The 18,218-nt window shown below is 36.6% G+C and overlaps 1 non-coding gene across 1 annotated transcript; it reads left to right on the top strand.

The window, feature by feature from the left end:
• Positions 1-15,077: 15,077 nt before the first annotated feature.
• Positions 15,078-15,159, top strand: Trnas-cga (transfer RNA serine (anticodon CGA)). Its single transcript has one exon. It is a non-coding gene; the product is annotated as a tRNA-Ser (tRNA).
• Positions 15,160-18,218: the final 3,059 nt, after the last annotated feature.

The raw sequence follows: 18,218 nt of genomic DNA, 5'->3' as shown, positions 1-18,218 counted from the left end.
AGCCCGCAGTCGGTTAAGTATCTTGCAGGGACACCCATATGAAAGAAGATACCCCAAATACATTGCGTACAGATCAGTATTCTAACCGGTTTGAATCAGGGTTCTGATGTAAAGACAAGTATGAACTGTTGGTCAATCATGAGCACATATAAAACGTTTGAGCTTCAATACCAGGCAGTAAAAGATATGTCGTTGCCTATTGGATTGTTCTAACTAATGTATGACACTGCTTTTATCTTGATGTTAACGTTGGCACTTTCGGTTTATGGACGGCCAACATTTCCATGTATCATCCGGTAAATAATGTCCGCTTTCGACCACTCGCCCAACGGGCATTTCCGGTAGCTTTGCTCTGGTTTCCGCCGTCTTTCGAAAATCAAATGAGAGGCTAGTTTCACTTAAACTGTTGTGGCTTTAAAAAAAACGACTAACAGGAATTTAAAAAATGTTCAGCGGAAATAAGCAATCAATTTTCAGTCCCAAAGAATGGAATGTTCTGTTTGGTCCCGTTGGAAGTCTTTAATAGGATTGGCACATCGTGATTTAAATGTTGTTTTGAATGTGAGTAATTCTCAAGATTTCAAGCGTTGGCTTTAATTAAAAACTTGAATTTGTGTACATGTATTAATATAGTTTTCATAAGTGTTAGTTCAGTAAGTTATGTTATGTCCACTATAAAGAAGTGAAACCCCAGCTGCTCCAGCAGTATTGTATTCATATTATACATACGTTCGTGGTTCTTTATTTATGGCAAGTGACCAAGACTGAGTGCAGATAGACTTACATTACTACGAGAGCGCCACATACTCCCTGACACAAATCCATATGATAAAGTGACATTACGTCTATCATCGGCCAACTCTCTCAATGATGAGACAACCAGACAACAAGACGTATATGTACTTTTATTCATATGAGTATAACTTCAAAGTAATCGTGTTTCAACAAACAGACGTTTATTGAATTTCAAGTTGCATTGTATTCAGATGTACTTAGTAAATAATACTTGTCTTAATAGTATATGACGAAGTTTTTATGTATGAATGTATATTTAAATTATTCTGTATGTATGTTAAATCACTGAACAGTGCAAATAAAAGTATATAAATAAAATGTTCCGCTACATAGCATTGCAACCAATACATGTATTAATAAGATAGTGTTTTAATAACGTTGGCACAAATGTGTGCCTGCACCAGACAAATGAAACCTCACCCGAAGTCACTGATTCCAGTAGATTTTAATCGTTATCATTGGTTTTATATATTAAATGGTGTTTTTATTCATAAATTGTTCAGATTAAAAAACTGATCCGTTTTCATTTTCCTATTAAGTTTACCTTTAATGAAGGCCAAAGTAAAGCAATTTCGAGAATTAGAATCGCTTTTTGAAATCGATCTACTTTTTTTGTTTGCGTGCAAAGAACCACTAACATTGTATACCACAAAATCAATACGATTCGTCTATTGTTTCGGCCAATTAAATGACAATGCACATATATTATACTGTACTGTAAGACATTAGCTGACATTTAAGACATTTGCACAGGGAAGAGTGCATTCAAACGAATACATGTATCTATCTGAATACAATTAATATAATATACATGTATACAGTCCGTACAATAGTCGATAGAGAACATTTCAGTCCATCACTATCCAACATGGCATACACTATCCGTGCTTGGTACGAACGGAATATATATAATAAAACATCGTACGAAAGAAATATAAATTACCGATTGTTTTAAGAATGCAATATACACTATATATACACGGTAAGATCGGAATGTTCACTACCGATACTTGGTACGAAATTGACTATTCAAGATCGATGATTGGCAAGAAGGTAATATACAATATCAACCTTGGAACGCACAAAATATACGCTATCTTTGTTTTATATGAACAGAATATACACTGTGTAAGCTTGGTACGAACGGAACATACACTTTCTATTCTTGGTAGGAACGGACTTTGTACGAAATATGATTGGTACGAGCGGAATGTACACTATCTATGTTTGGTAAACACAGAATGTACTCTATTGACCATTATACGAAAGGAATATGCACAATCGTTACGTGGTAAAAACGGAATATACACTACCATTTCATGGTAAGAAAGAAATATAAAGGATCGATGCATGGTCCGAATGAAATCAATGCTTTGCACAAACGGAATATAGTAATTAAGTTTTACACTTCGACAGCTTAAATTGCGTAGTCAACGAGAGCGCCGATGGCGTTGAACGCCCATTGGCAAGAGACCGGGAAGTTTCTGCTGAAGTAAATGTTAAAGGAACAGTTGACTGAATTGAAATCTAAAAAGTGTTAAAGTAACGTACCCCATTAATAAAAACATTGAAACAGTATGTTATTTCAAAATCGAAAACGACGAGATTCACTTTGTAAAAAAACACATAACTGAGTATGCAAAAAAATGTTAGGAACATATTTATTGGAATGAAACAAGGGGAACTACGATAATTTAATCAAAATATTGTTCCTATCCACGATTTAAGGGACTTGTTATTAGATTTTGGCATTTTTATCAAATGTCATAAGATATTATTGCTTACAAATCTTATTTTTTAATAAACTTAACTAATTTTTGTAGTAAGAAAAAAAAAGTTGAAAAAAAGAATATGTAGTGCGCCGGAAATCGAACCCGTAATGTCAAAATCTATGAGCGGATGCGATACCACTGCGCTACGCAAACATTAACATGCACAAAACATAATATCTATAACAGAGGGGGTAATCCGTGATAGTCAAGATTGCAACGTCCGTGCAGAGACAGTTATTTTTAATCGTTTTATATCCTTCATTGCTTTTGTTTTATTTTTAAATGAAGCCCAATTTCCAGCCATATCATTAAAAGGGTGATAAGCGTTTATTTCGTATTAAAATACACTTTATATCTTGACTTTGATCCGCGCAAATTTTTTAAGTGAAAATTTGCTGTAATTATGTCATCCCGCAAAGATATTTCGCAGCGAGTTACGTCGAAATATATAGCGAATATTAATACAAAATAAACGCTAGTAACTTGCTGATATGGCTGGAAAGTGAGCGGCATTTAAACAGCTAATAGAAGTGATAAACGGTATAAAACGGCAAAAAACCTGACTTGGCATAGACGTCGCCATCATGACTATCACGTGATTACCCGCTCTGTATAGTAAACGTTAAACGCTTTTGGCATTAATAGCATTGTTTTACAAACGATATTTGTTTTAATTTTTAAGACCCTTTTTTCACAAAAAGATGGTCGTAGCAAAATGTGTTATAAATGGTGTTAGAACAATTCTCAGAAGAAAATCTTCGAAAAAAGTGTATACGTGATTTCCCGGTCGCTAGGCGGACACAGGTAAAATAAATTATATCAATTTTATTTGATAACAACCATTTTGCGTTGCAATTAATGCTTAAACTGTCTTTTCAAACTACAATCTGCGTTTTATTCAATAAACAACTCTGATCGTTGAAATTTTTTAATATTTTGACAGTCAACAAAAAGACAACATTTCGTTTGACAGAAAATGTCACTTACTAAATTTGAGAGAATAGACAATATTCTATATTTGGTACAAGATGTACCACCAGCTAGCAACTGTTTCTTTCACTGTCTAAGTCATGCAGTGGCAAGAAATTTTGATAATTCTCAAATGTTTCGAAATCTGATCTGCCAAAGAATTGTCCAATGCTTGGGACTATTCATTTCGCAGAATAAGGTACAAATGTAGCATGGCCGTGCCATGTAATTAGATATATACACAACTGGTATGCTGGATGGTAATTGGTGGGCACATGCGTCTGAAATTGAGGCAGCTTCTTATTTACTAAAGTTTAACATCAATATATATTAAAAAGGCGTAAATCGAAACGGCCAACAAACATACACATAGGTTACATACAAACATACACATAGGTTACATATCCAACAAATTCAAATGAAACAAAAAGCAAATTTCTTTGCTGCTGGAAAATTATCATTGCAAGTATTGAATGTCTCGTAAAACACCAACATTCTACTACAAAAAAAGTGTTATATCAATGGTATTAAATAACATGTTTTGGTGGGTGACATTATTGTCGCTGACCTACCTTGCATTAATTCCTGAATTATGGCAATTTGAAATTACTTTGCTTTTAAATGCTCAAAAAGGAAAATAAAACAAATATGCTGCCTGACCCTTGTGAAATATAAGTACAGTATGCAACATGAAGAAATCATTGCTGATGCCAGTGACGATGATGTGCACCTGAAAAATATAATTGACAAGGTAGCAACAGTTGGCTGTTCTAAATTTTTACATCGTATGTTCTAGTTGATTGTTTAGTGTTTTTAGGAGGATAATGCCCAGAACATACATACTAGATTAATATCTATGGCCTTGGTATATAGCAATCTTTGTTTGCTGCACAATTTGTTTATAAATTCGAGCATTACAGCAACTTTCACCTATATATCTTTTCTTCAGGTAAACATAATTATTGAAGTGTAGGTCACTTTATTGTTTAGATAATTACTTATAAAAAATATTGAAGTTATTTAGTTACAAGGACTGTTCTGTTGCTCTTATCCACAGTTGGCATTCTAACCATATATATTTCTACCAAATTTGTGCAAAATAAGGTGATTTTATCTAAATTACAGAGTCGGCAAATTAGCACCATTGTACAAACAGAAGCTTTTGTGGGCTTTTCAAACATAACATCATGTGAGCTTTTGAACTGACACTAAACTGTTCTAAATCATAATCAAAAATGTTTTCATTACAATGTAATTCTTTGTAAAATTTTCCTAAGCAAGTTTACCTATATACTTTAAGCTCGGCTGTTTTCGGCGAAAACCCGAGGTATTGTCATAGGCAGCTCGTCTTCCGCCGTCCGGCGTCTGCCGTCCGCGTCGTGCTAAAACTTAAACATTGGCTCTAAAATCAAAGTGCTTCCACCTACAACTTTGAAACTTCATACGTAGCTACACCTTGATGATTTCTACACGCCACACCCATTTTTGGGTCACTACGTCAAAGGTCAAGGTCTCTCAGATGAGTTCTTCTCGCCACGTACCTTTCTACCTTTCTTCTGACAAGCTTTCATTTATTCAAAACTGCACCCACAGCTGAGCGTTGGAACTGGCTATGCGGTGCTCTTGATCAAAATGTCAGATACTAGTAGCTTAATTATAGAGCAACCCAGGCTGGTATAATTAAATGGCTCATGGGTCGTTTCGTGTTTCAAATCCCGACCTGACCTTCGTAGGTAAACTTGTGGTTGCGAGGCTTGCAACTGATAGTGTGACGATCTGTTTTGGGCGGGGGTTTGGGCTAACAGTTCAGTTCATCAGGTCACATGAAACCCTTTAATATGGCCCGTTTGTTGTTTAATTGCTATAAACATAATAATTAAAAGTTCATTTCCTTACTTTTTATACCAGTCTTTACGAACTCGACGTTTTTCTGCTAGGAAGTGCCTTTAGTAATTTAATTCAAATATTATCTTTATTAAAGTTTTTTGTTAGTTTCCTCTATTAAACATTAATCGAGCTCGCTTTGAGGCTTTGCCGTAGTTCATATTACATTCTAATTGTTATTTTCGTGAAAAATTCACGCGAACTGTGTTCTTAAAATACACAGCTATTATGTTGACATGTGTATTTATTATTATATTTTTTTTGGAATTATTCAAATCGAATGCAAAACACGAAAATGAAAGTGATCATGGCAGCTCTAAACTGAAAGTAAACTTACCGGATGTTTTTTTATGATTCATATCGAACGCTCTCGTCGTTTTCGAATGAAAAGGTTTAATGAATCAGGGACGTATACAAACACACGTGTTTATATACGTCCCTGAATGAACAAAATAACACGAGTTACGTAATGCCTTTAAGAAATGCCACTTTTTAACTATAAATCTTGTCTGTATTCATTAATTAATGATACATTGAACAAAGAAAGTTTCAAACAGCGTTAACTATTCGCGTGTTCTTCGTGACAATAAGAGTCAAACGAACGGCGGTCCATGTTTATGCAGGTTTGCCACTCAATGACCAGGTAGTCATTACATAACACAAAATGCTATACATGTAAATAAAAGTTCTTAAAAAAAAGGTGAGGATTTGACTTGTAATAGACAGTATTCGAAACTCGGCTAATCTCTAAGTAATAACAATCTGTACCGTTACGGCCCTTGTGTCTTACGAATATTCTGATGTTAACAAAACATTTCGGATCATTTTAGATTGAATAGCAATACGTAACGTCGTTGATTTAGGTATTTTTGTACCTCATGTAATGAGCGAAAAATCACAGTCATACGCGAGGACTGAATAACAACTTTTGCTGGTTTATTTAAGATAAATAGTCTGCGCCAAAAGTTTGGGTCGTCGTTGTTTGTCATATAGAAAACTGACTTTCATTAATTCGTCGACACAAAACCCACGCCGTTTTCTTAAGAACAAGCACCTTTTGCTGATTCGTTTCCATTGAAAATGCCGCTTAGCCAATCAAAATGACGTATACATCACAAAAAATGCCGTAGACAGAGTTAACATGTCGTATCTGGAGCTTATACCGATTCGCGCAATTAACTGCTTCAGGATGATTATTGATTTTTACAGCACTTTTCGGGTAAAAAGCCCTCTTTTATTGGGTCATACGCAGTCATGCATTTATATGCGCGCCTTGGAGACACCGAGAAAACACGCGATTGCAAAAGCAGATAATGCTTTATACATATGGATCTATATAAAAGGGCACATGGCGCTATTTGGCTTTGGTAGCGGATCCGTGGTCTAGTGGTAACACACTGGCTTCACAATCCAGAGATCGCTGGTTCGATCCCCCGCTGCACCAAACCTACTAACTCGTCTTTCGCATGAGACGTTAAACCGAGGTGCAGTGTACTAGGTGCTATACACCGGGCACTAAAAGACCCAGGGTCACCTCTGGAACGGGGTGTCTCCTGTATCTTGCACTATCCCCCTTAACCAACTAACACGTCTTTCTGGGGGCGATGGCCATATGGGAGACAATCCCGGTGCACTCGATAAAAAAAAAATAATAATAAAATATTTGGCTTTGAAAGGGGCAGCGTGGCGCTCATGGCTTTGAAAGGGGCAGCTTGGCGCTCTAAAAAAAGAGCATAGCGGGGCAACACGGCCAGGATAAAACACTAAATGTACTGATTGCTGCTTTGAAGTTAAAAATCTTCAACAAATCATCAACTAAAAACTTGCTTCTTTCACTATAGGTTTCTGTTCCGTTTTGAAATCAGTATACAAATCATGTGAATATTTTATACCAATGCATGACATAAATCTGAATGGCGAAATAATGAGTTCTATTTTCTCATATCCTCGATCTAATTATACAAACAACGTTATTGTTTCACGTGCTGTAAAATACCATAACATGTTTGTGTTGACAAACTTTGTTCTCAGCAAAGATTATGCAAACACGGTTATAGATGATTCGATTAGCGGTCGCATACACGATGTTGCTTTCAATACATCGATATATTGTAGTTAACACATATCTTATGAGCAACTGGTTTTCCCCGTTTAAAGTGCAAAGGCTGAAAGATAAGTAATTATTTCCAGCAATTATCGAAACACTTTCACATTCGTCATAAGTAACTTTGAATACAAGCACGTTCGATTTGAAGTTTGTCCGGCTGGCGACGTGGTTTCTAAACTCGCTTTCTCGCCGAGATTGTCCGCGTATAGGGTTTGACATAACTGAATGTGTTTTCACGAAACAGGGACATGTAGTTTTCGTTTAGTCGTGAATTGTTTTTGTCGGAAGATGACCTCCTTTAGATATATTTTTTACAAGTGAGACTACTATTACAAGCTTACACGGCGAGTCAAGTATTGAAAAATTTGAGTTTATGTCCTATGTGAATACATTTCAAAAGGTTAAAATTGCAATGGTGGTAAGCACACAGGGCACATATCAAGTGTTCACATTGACGATTTAATTCATTTATTGTTTCTTTTATAATATAAAACGTATTCAATGTTGGATTGCGATGCTCACCATGACCAGCGAAACGTCCTCAATATGTTGTTGGACATAAAAGCCTTTAATAATACTGCATATCAAACTATTGTATTATTGTCTAGAGTATCGAACTGAATCCTCGGTGCTTATTTTGAATTGTAATAGATTCGGTACACATTTTATCGATATTTTGAATGCTTCGTTTGTTTTGTTTTTGAGTTAATGTTTTCGTTGGACCATACATTATTTAAAAGTCGAATTCATTTAAAACGGACGTATAATGTTAGCTTAAATATTGCATTCAAAACTAGTCTACTGTCGTTTGAACGTTTGAAATAAAAGACAAAAGGCCCTTCGTGCATTAAATTAAAATAATGCAGTTCATTAATGTTAACAGATATAAAACAAAATGAACAAGAGTTGTCGTCAAGAACATAATCATAAGCAGTTCTTCTTACATTATGTTTGACATTTTCTAAAAAGTTTGCTCTATTTTTAAGAAGGGGTTGGGGGGGGGGGGGGAGAGTGTACTCGACAAAGCGATTAAGGTCATCGAAAAGCTCTTGAGGCCACGGTGTACTTAATAACTGAGACGTGCAAAACTCTTTGAAACAGTCATCTCGATTTATTGGAAGACAGGTTTTCAGCTAAAGACTTTTTGTAATGTTAATTTATTTCGAGCCGATGCAGGGAATTGCTGTTCACTAAGAAAAAACTCTTATGCTTGAAGATCGGGACTACGGTGGGAAGCTTGTACGTATACTGCTCGAGATAACAAATAATTACGTCGCTCTTGTATTCGTGTTTCTTTTTAAAGTTTTACTTAGACAAGAATCGAATATAGCTTTCCTGCCTCTTTTAAACACTTTGTTTATACATTAAAAATGTTAAACACCCACTGAGTGGAAATATTATAGGACGATGGGCATGTTAACAAAAAGATTGCCAAATACAAAGTTAAATCTCAAGATTTTCCCTATACATTAATAAGCGTTATTCACACACTTCTATGTATATACTCCAACTAATTAGAAAACGCTTTTCAATAAGGAATGCAAAGAATATCCGAATTTTCGTATATCCGCTTACAATTACAATTATAAGAGTTGTATCCGGATAGAACAAAGGAAGTCCCCATAATTGCATGTAATACTTTTACCCATTTATTATTTACTTTTTATGTATTTTGCATTTCATCAACTGATTCATTCGTGTTTGTTTTGTGTACATGAGGTAAATTTGTATTTGAATACGCACTATAACGTTTATAATTTATTTTATTTTTTTATGATTCTACTGCATCTTGAAACTTATTATCTGGAAAATATGTGCAGTTAACGGAGTGCGTTCTCATAACCTTTAGATATCTTGCATATAAACAGCCTTTATTAAGCGCATGTCTAATAAATGCATAACCAAGGAGATATACAAAAAACTGTATACCTGTGGTTGTATTAGCGTTTGTATTGTTTGTTTGTGTGTTGTTTGTGTTGTTGTTGTTCAATATACCAAAAATGAGTCAGTCATTTCCCTAATCTGATTTTCTTGCAATCTTTTAAAATCGAAACACCTACGCTACAAATATTTACGTTTAACCGTATGGTTTCATTGAAAAGAACACTTAAACATTGCCTAAACACTTAGATATCATCTGAAATCAATTGCAGTTTGTATATAGCAATTTCGGAAAGTGTCCATAAGTTGATTAATTGTTTCAAGATTTGCATATCAGAGTTTTTCTACTTTACTATTGACTTATCTTTCAACAAAAGCAGTTATCTTCGGAAGCTACTTCTTGACATTAAGTGACGGACAGTCATATCCCATCTGTGGGAACAATGTTCAAGCGCTTGCAAGACCTTGATCACTACGCATGCGCAAATGACTTTCTTTTTTAATGCATACACAAATGATGTTTTCACTATGACCAAGCGTTTTTTGTTATAAATATTTAGCTAAATATATATGGGGACCACGTTATGAAAGAGAAATATGTGTTTTATTAACCCACATGTTTCTGGTCTGAGTAAGAAAGTCAATTTTGCTTTGGGTGAAATGGGAACGATCCCAAGCAATAGAGGTATAATAGTTCAAGTGTTGGAATAGGATTGGCAGATAAAATCCCAAAAGTCGCCCGACAAGAGTAACATCAACATCTTACTTAACCTATTTTCGCATACTGATAGTACAAGATAAAATAATATTTCAGCCGAGTTCATACAAAAAATTACAAAATGGTTTGAAAATATTCCTCAATGACAAAAACTTACATATTTAATGTTCACTGAAATTTAATATAAAAGTAAATAAAAAAGTCGAACGACATACAGCGTCATATAGAATCTCTATATTTTGTATTATATGCCTTTCAAAAGCTTTTTTGTGCATTTCTAGAATCTTTAACTTTAACTAAAACTACTTGTTTCTTTATTTGTGATGCTTACACTAATTATAAAAGAAATTTGTGATAAAAAGAACAAATAGATTGCTTCTATATTGATAATTCATCCAACTTGCATTCAAGTTGCATCTAAACTTGAAAGCAAATGTTCAGAAGAAATGTGACCCATTTGAAGAAAACCTCACTCAGTCATAAGTTAAATATTTACATGTGTATTTTAAAGTGTCTTTTAAACATTATGAACAGAAGGCTTGTCTCACATTTTTGTGTTGAAATTCCAAAACTTTCTTTCGTTTTACAATCAGTGTCAAAGCACGTTAAAATTATTCTGAGTGTCAATATAAATTACGGAAACAAACTGCACATACTATTAGTATTAATGTCGTATTAATTGCATTTTATTTATTTTATAACAATGGTATGATAGCTTAAGAACTTAAGAGAAATGATATATATAATACAGCATAGCTTTTTCAGGAATACAGCTGCTATGCATACTTATTATTTATTTCTGTGACAACAATAAAGAGAGGCTTAGAACTTTATATAGCATGGTTCTGTAATGTTAGTGTGTTAAGAATTTCCCTTTGTACCGTAAAAAGTTAAAATTTCGTCTAAAGTTTGTTTGTAAGTTTGTTTGTGTGTTTGTGAGTCAGTCAGTCAGTCAGTCAGTCAGTCAGTCAGTCAGTCAGTCAGTCAGTCAGTCAGTCAGTCAGTCAGTCAGTCAGTCAGTCAGTCAGTCAGTCAGTCAGTCAGTCAGTCAGTCAGTCAGTCAGTCAGTCAGTCAGTCAGTCAGTCAGTCAGTCAGTCAGTCAGTCAGTCAGCCAGTCAGCCAGTCAGCCAGTCAGCCAGTCAGTCAGTCAGTCGGTAGGTCGATCCGTCCGTCCGTCCATCTGTATGTCTGTCTGTCTGTCTGTTTGGGTCTGTGTTTGTCTGTCTGTGTCTGTCTGTCTGTCTGTCTGTATGTCTGTCTGTCTGTCTGTCTGTCTGTCTGTCTGTCTGTCTGTCTGTCTGTCTGTCTGTCTGTCTGTCTGTCTGTCTGTCTGTCTGTCTGTCGTCTGCCTCCTGCCTGCCTCCTGCCTGCCTGCTGCCTGCCTGCCTGCCTGCCTGTCTGTCTCGTCTGTCTGTCTGTCTGTCTGTCTGTCTGTCTGTCTGTCTGTCTGTCTGCCTGCCTGCCTGCCTGCCTGCCTGCCTGTCTGTCTGTCGTCTGTCTGTCTGTCTGTCTGTCTGTCTGTCTGTCTGTCTGTCTGTCTGTCTGTCTGTCTTCTGTCTGTCTGTCTATCTGTCGGTCGGTCGGTCGGTCGGTCGGTCTGTCGGTCTGTCTGTCTGTCTGTCTGTCGGTCTGTCGGTCGGTCCGTGTTTCTGTCTGTCTGTCTGTCTGTCGGTCTGTCTGTCGGTCGGTCCGTGTTTCTGTCTGTCTGTCCGTGTTTCTGTCTGTCTGTCTGTCTGTCTGTCTGTCTGTCTGTCTGTCTGTCTGTCTGTCTGTCTGTCTGTCTGTCTGTCTGTCTGTCTGTCTGTCTGTCTGTCTGTCTGTCTGTCTGTCTGTCTGTCTGTCTGTTTGTCGGTCGGTCGCTCGCTCGATCGGTCGCTCGGTCGCTCGGTCGGTCGGTCCGTGTGTCTGTCTGTATGTCTGTCTGTCTGTCTTTGTATTACTACGTCGGGGTAAGGTGTGTTTTCGTCACTTCTGCGATAAGCTCTAGATATTAAATCGTTTGTTTGATATGTTCGCTCACAAAGTTCACAAAGCAATTCGTTAGATTGTATTAGCAAATACAACAATGATTATTATTTCAGTTCATTTTCAATTTAATCTACAACAGTTTTTCTATGAAAACAAACTTTGTCTCAGAATTAAATTACCCGGTAGGCAAAATAAATAGGCAGCAGTGTAGTTTGATAATTCAATAATGGCACTACCATTATGGCAAAACATGAAGTAACTTTTTTGGTATGTGATTCGATATTTCATTTCAATAACATTTAGAACATCTTTTGGCGTGGACTATGTATACTTTGCTTCTATGTAAACAAAACCGCGAATATCGCTGTATAAAGCAATCTGGCCGCATTAAACATGTCAACTCGGACCAGAAGTGGGCGATTAATAGGATTACAATTTATGTGCCAAATCTAATAAATATGTACTAAAACGGCATTACTTAAATACATAAATAAATGTTATCTTATTGACCATTAAAACGTCCCGCAAAAACTTTTCATCTAAGTGTGAATTATTTCAAGAGCTAAGCGAAAGTCATTTTTATAATCACATAACTAAAGCGCTGATCGCCACTTTTAAGTGTTGGATTTATCAGTAAGATGTTGATACTATATCAAACGAGTAATCAATAACTCCGTACATGGAATGCTGTCAATGTTTGAACGTGATGTTAAGCGGCAAAATCGTGTTTAACATAAGCGGTCACCTGTATTTGGCCATAAATGATACTACAAGTAATTTAATGGTTAATCACCTGTCTTAGGAATAAATATTATGCGTGATAAAAGGGTGATGCCTTATCTATTGAAAGAAATTGTCAATTATTTAATTGAAAACTATTTCACTTGTTATAATATTTATAAATGTATTTTAATATGTTTATGTTCGAAAGCGCTGATTGCGCATAAAATATATGGTATACTATCCGCGTGGAACAAATTAATGTACTTACTTTATGTTTTTGTTTTCAGATGCATCACTTACATCGCACAGTACAATTAAAATTTATAATCTTCATTATTTAGTCGAGTTTAATGCGTTTGTTGTTTGTTTGTGTTTTGTTCGGTTAAATAATAATGAGGAACGAATTCTGCAAAGTTTCTTTTTGGTTTAGATGTACTGGGACATTAAGCTCAATATATAATGGAATACAAGTTAAGAAGGTTAACATGCATGTTTTTAACGCACACTCACGTTGATTTACCGACGAAAACGTTTGTGTAAGTACAGGAAGAAAATTACTCAATGTTTGCACGTCTTCGTTGGATAGACACACTTAATTTGGGTTACATACCACTAATAAACCACGCAAAATTCCATGTATACAGTTTACTTTCAAATGACCCCTTTCAAATGATATGTTAAGACTTTCACGCTGTGTTTCAAAGTATATATTGAATATACTACACGTACAGTAATCATTAAATGGATTGATATTCGAGTAAAAATCTACTGAGCTTAACGCCGATTACGCATGCATATGCAAACAAATCTAAAAGTACCTCAGACATCTTTCACCCTCAAAAGTTAGGATAACAGACTGTGAAACATCGCATAATTTAAACACTGACATAACAGGTTTCAGTTTTGTGTTGTTTTTATTCGTGTGCCAAACAAATCAAAAGTTTACCCTCATGGAACACAATAAATAGAAAACATGCATTCATTTTTAGTTGCTCGCGTTAGCGGCCGACTAAATTTACAGAGCATATTTTGCAATTCAGTATGTGCTTAGAATCCTTAGCTACGGTAAGAACCGCAACTCACTCTGCTCGGGATGATTACCGCTGCCTGTCTGCAGCAGACGACAAATGATTCTGCTCTAGCAGTGAGTTTATATACCAGCTTGTAAAACGACATTGGCCAGTCCAGTGTTCATCATTGAAATATGTACATATTGGCTGCTTTCAGGGAAAACGGGGCTTAATGCACGTCGAATAAGATTAGCCTGTGCACACTGATTAGCCTGTGGAATGCGCACAAACTAATCAAAGACGACAACAGCGAACAACTTCAGTGCTTTGATTATTAATGTACAGTCAGTTTTCTCCAATACGAAGATTGAGTATGCACCTTTAATGTATAAGATATGTACAGAGCCACAAGTATGGCGAAAATTATCTTGATTTAGTACTTTAAATATCTTCACTGTCAGGCGATATTGATATATGGTTGGTTTATTGATGTTTGAACGCTACATGAAATCTAATTTGTATCATGTTTTATTTGCGTCGTGCCTTTTAAGCAGTTTTTGTAAGTCTTATTTAATTTAATTCAAATATTTGACTTAAAATATATAAAAGGTTGTTGATGATTTTGTTTGTATTTTTCTCCATCTCAATATGTTTTCAATATGTTTTCTTTTGGTGGTGGAGGCGGCAGCTATGGTCGGCGGCGATCAGGACGACAATGGCAAAGACGTATCATGATATAACGGTGATACTGGCGGTGATCTGACGTTGATTCTACGCTGATCTTGCTATAAATTGACGACGATGATCACAATTCACACAAGTGGCTATAGCGAAGCCCGATCTATAAATACGACGACGATGGCGCAGATGTCTACCGGCTGTCCACTTAGCGCAGTTGTTGATACACTCGCGTCTCACCTAGGCGACCCATTTTCAATGTCCGTTTCCGGCAACATATTGGTGGACACCATTACAGGATATTATGGGTTTCCTCCGGGCACACCGCCCCCCCCCCACCCCCCACACATACAACAACACAAGGCCACATCACAATTAAAAACTCTTTAAGTAAAAAATAAATAGCTGGATATTGCAGCTATAATTCAAAATTCGTCCCAACTGTCGTAAGTCTAGAAAGTCAATTACCGGTAGGTAGAACAGCTGGGACACACACCGGATCAACACATAATGTGGCCTCAGAACGGACCTCATAAGCTTCATAATACAAACACAAACACATGGTTTAACTGTCGTGGTGGCCGAGTGGTTAAGGCGTTTGACTCGAAATCAAATGGGCTCTGCCCGCACAGGTTCGAATCCTGTCCACGACGATATCTTTTTTGCTGTCCGTCAGCGCAGTTTCTACTCTAAAGGACCCAGTGTCCAGTTCCCTTTCCCGGACAAACAAAAGTTTAGTTGGTAGTCACAATACTGGACAGGTGGGGTTTCTTCAGGGTACTCCGTCTTCCTCCACAACACAAAACCGCAATAAAAAATCATGAACAAAAGCTGAAAAGTGAAGCTATGGTTTTAAATTTGTCCCAACTTTCGTGAGTCAGGTGGATTGTTTAGGTAGAAATGCTGGGACAAACACCGGACCGACACATAATGCAGCCTCGGGTGCGAAATGACCTCGTACACTTCAAACTACAGGCACGCATGCAAACTTCGCCGAAGACGACAACGATAAAAACGATAACAATAATTCTAGAATGTGTACGCTGATCATAGTGTGAATGGAGGCAGCGATCATGGTCATGGCAGCATTGGAAGCGCTTCACATATTTTTTTTAAATATGAACCACCACATTTAAATCCACTTTAAAATTCGAAGCAATTCAAGCAAAGACAATGCCCATAGAATGCCTTTATGAATTGACAATCGTGACGGTTGAAACAATAAAGAATAGGTTACCGCATTTCCGCTGGCATCGGGCCCGGCGCTCCTTTGAAGGGGTCCTTGGTCCTTTGTGAGGCATTCGTAACTTGGAAATTAAATGGTTTTCAAGACACTTGACATTCTAAAGTAGCCCACGATGAGCAATTGAGCGATGCACGCTTTCGGCTCGATTATAAGGATTAGAGAATAATGAGTACAGATGTTCGGCGAAGATAGTGATCTGACACCGAGATTTTTTTTAATTGCTGTGAAGTTGTCTAAAAGGTAAGACCCTTTAAAGGGTAGCGCGAAGGCAAGTGGTGTATTATTGTACGGACTTTGACGCCGTCTTAACAAAAATACTTATGTAATATTGTAACAAGTAGAAACGCCATCGTTTTTCCATCTCAGGACGCGTTCGCTATTATGGAATAACAATACGCCACAAAATGGATGTTCTCTATAATTTGAGGGGGGTAGGATAATTATGCTGAAATAACATAATCGCGTAATATAATTTCTGAGCCGCCGTGGTTTTGTCAGATTTAAGATTGCACAACAAATATAGCATATCTTTTACGCGTCCTTACGAATAAATGTGTGTCGTCTGGCGAAAAAATAAAGAGTCATCCATGTCCTTTAAAACTCTTATGTAAATACTTGGAGATGTTGACATGTGCAATCTATTAAATTAAGTGCAATGTGGGTACTATTGAAATCGGTGCACACGGCCATAATAGGTATACATCATAAATTGCAGATCTTCATTAGTTACTCGTAAGAGAAATAGTATTTGCAAAGCGTGTCGAATATGAGAATATTCCAAAGTATTAAAATGCGACAAATAACGGCTGTGTCAAGATGACACGTTTCTATGTTGTTTTTTCGTTCTTTCCCCTCGTTCGCATGGCTCGTTACGAGTTCATCATAAGCCATATTATGGACTATTATTATTTTGGAACTTTGTGGCGGGCGTGTAACGAAATGTATAATGAGATTCATTCATTGTTTTCTTTGTATATATTGAGTAAACGTTGGCAATTAGTATATCTACATAAGTGTAAACCAATTAGCATTTCCCGACTTGTTAAAAACAATGTTTTGTAAATGACTTGTTGCCATTCTATGTATATAAAGCATACAATCGCCTTTTATCCTGGCGTTTGAGCCTTTGTTTGCCCTGCCCGATTCTATGGGGGAGTTCATGTCCAGATATGTACACAGACGTTTGAGCCTTTGCCCGGGGTAGCTAATTCAGGTAACTTTTGTTCGGGGAACTAAAATTGCGAGAGAGCTGCTGACCGCCCTTCGAAGCTATCCCATAATGCTTCCTGAGACATATTCGTATCAATCTTTTGGGACCATCTGCTTGCAACCTCGGCGCAGAGATTTGACTGGAACCAGCGTAGCTGGATCAACCTCAGCGCAGAGATTGGAAAGGAACCAGCGTAACTGAATCAAATCCCTGCCATCAAATCCAACCACGTGACGATAACCGAGCAACGTGGTACAATAATTATCCCGTTGTTATTCTTACTTTTTTAATTTAGGTAATTTATTTTGTATTATGGACCTTATCTTACAAAATATGAAAGAAAATTATACTACTTTCGTGATAAAATTATTTTTAAAAAATCCCACGAAATCTGGTGGTATTTTCTTGTGATTTAACATTAGCTGTTATTAATTTGCGACGCCAGCGAATTGCCGTTTTTTTTGCTTCTTGCCCGTCAACGTTTTCGTAGATGCAGGTGTTTTTATAAGATAACGACGTCACCAGCTATTAGTTTTTCATAAGACCGCGTTACATCAAACAACATTTTTCTTCAAAATCAAGAAGCATATGACTGAATCGTTAAGAACGAACCAATGTACGAACGAACGTACGAGCGTACGAACGAAAAGCTACAATAATTATTTACGAACGAACGAACAAATGAAAGAAAGAAAAATGACCGTCCTTTGATTGGCATTGATGTCAGTAAATTTTAAGGCCCGTCCCTCCACTTACGGATTCCCCCACAGGAAAGGCGCACCTGGGTCCGTCTGTGTATATGAATGCATTTTTAGCATGATGCAATAAAAATATCATTTTATTATGTTAGCCTTAAAGATAAATAATATTTATAAATAATTATTAGTAATTGCGTATTATTTATTAATTTCTAATAATACATATTCCAGAAACACAATTCAACAATCAATTAAAACATTACATAAGGGCATCGTTAATATGATGTGTCATTGCGTCCTATATGACGCTTATGACATGCTAACATATGCACGTGCAATATCGTGTATTGCGCATTAGAAAACACCGCTGAATTTGATGCTTGGGAAACCGTGTTCAATGTTCACATCAGCTACGCTAGTCAAAGTACGACCTTGATATGGCGTAAAAATATATGAGATGTGTGCTATCTAATCTAGTGCATAAAAATTTCCCCGCCTTTGGACATTGCTTCGAATTCGTTACAGCATTTCGCTTAAAACATCATATTCGGGTTCAGC

The sequence above is a fragment of the Dreissena polymorpha genome, chromosome 3 (genome assembly GCF_020536995.1).
Source record: "Dreissena polymorpha isolate Duluth1 chromosome 3, UMN_Dpol_1.0, whole genome shotgun sequence".
NCBI lineage: Eukaryota > Metazoa > Mollusca > Bivalvia > Myida > Dreissenidae > Dreissena > Dreissena polymorpha.
Note: the sequence above shows the minus strand (reverse complement) of the source record. Positions and strands in the feature narration are given on the sequence as shown.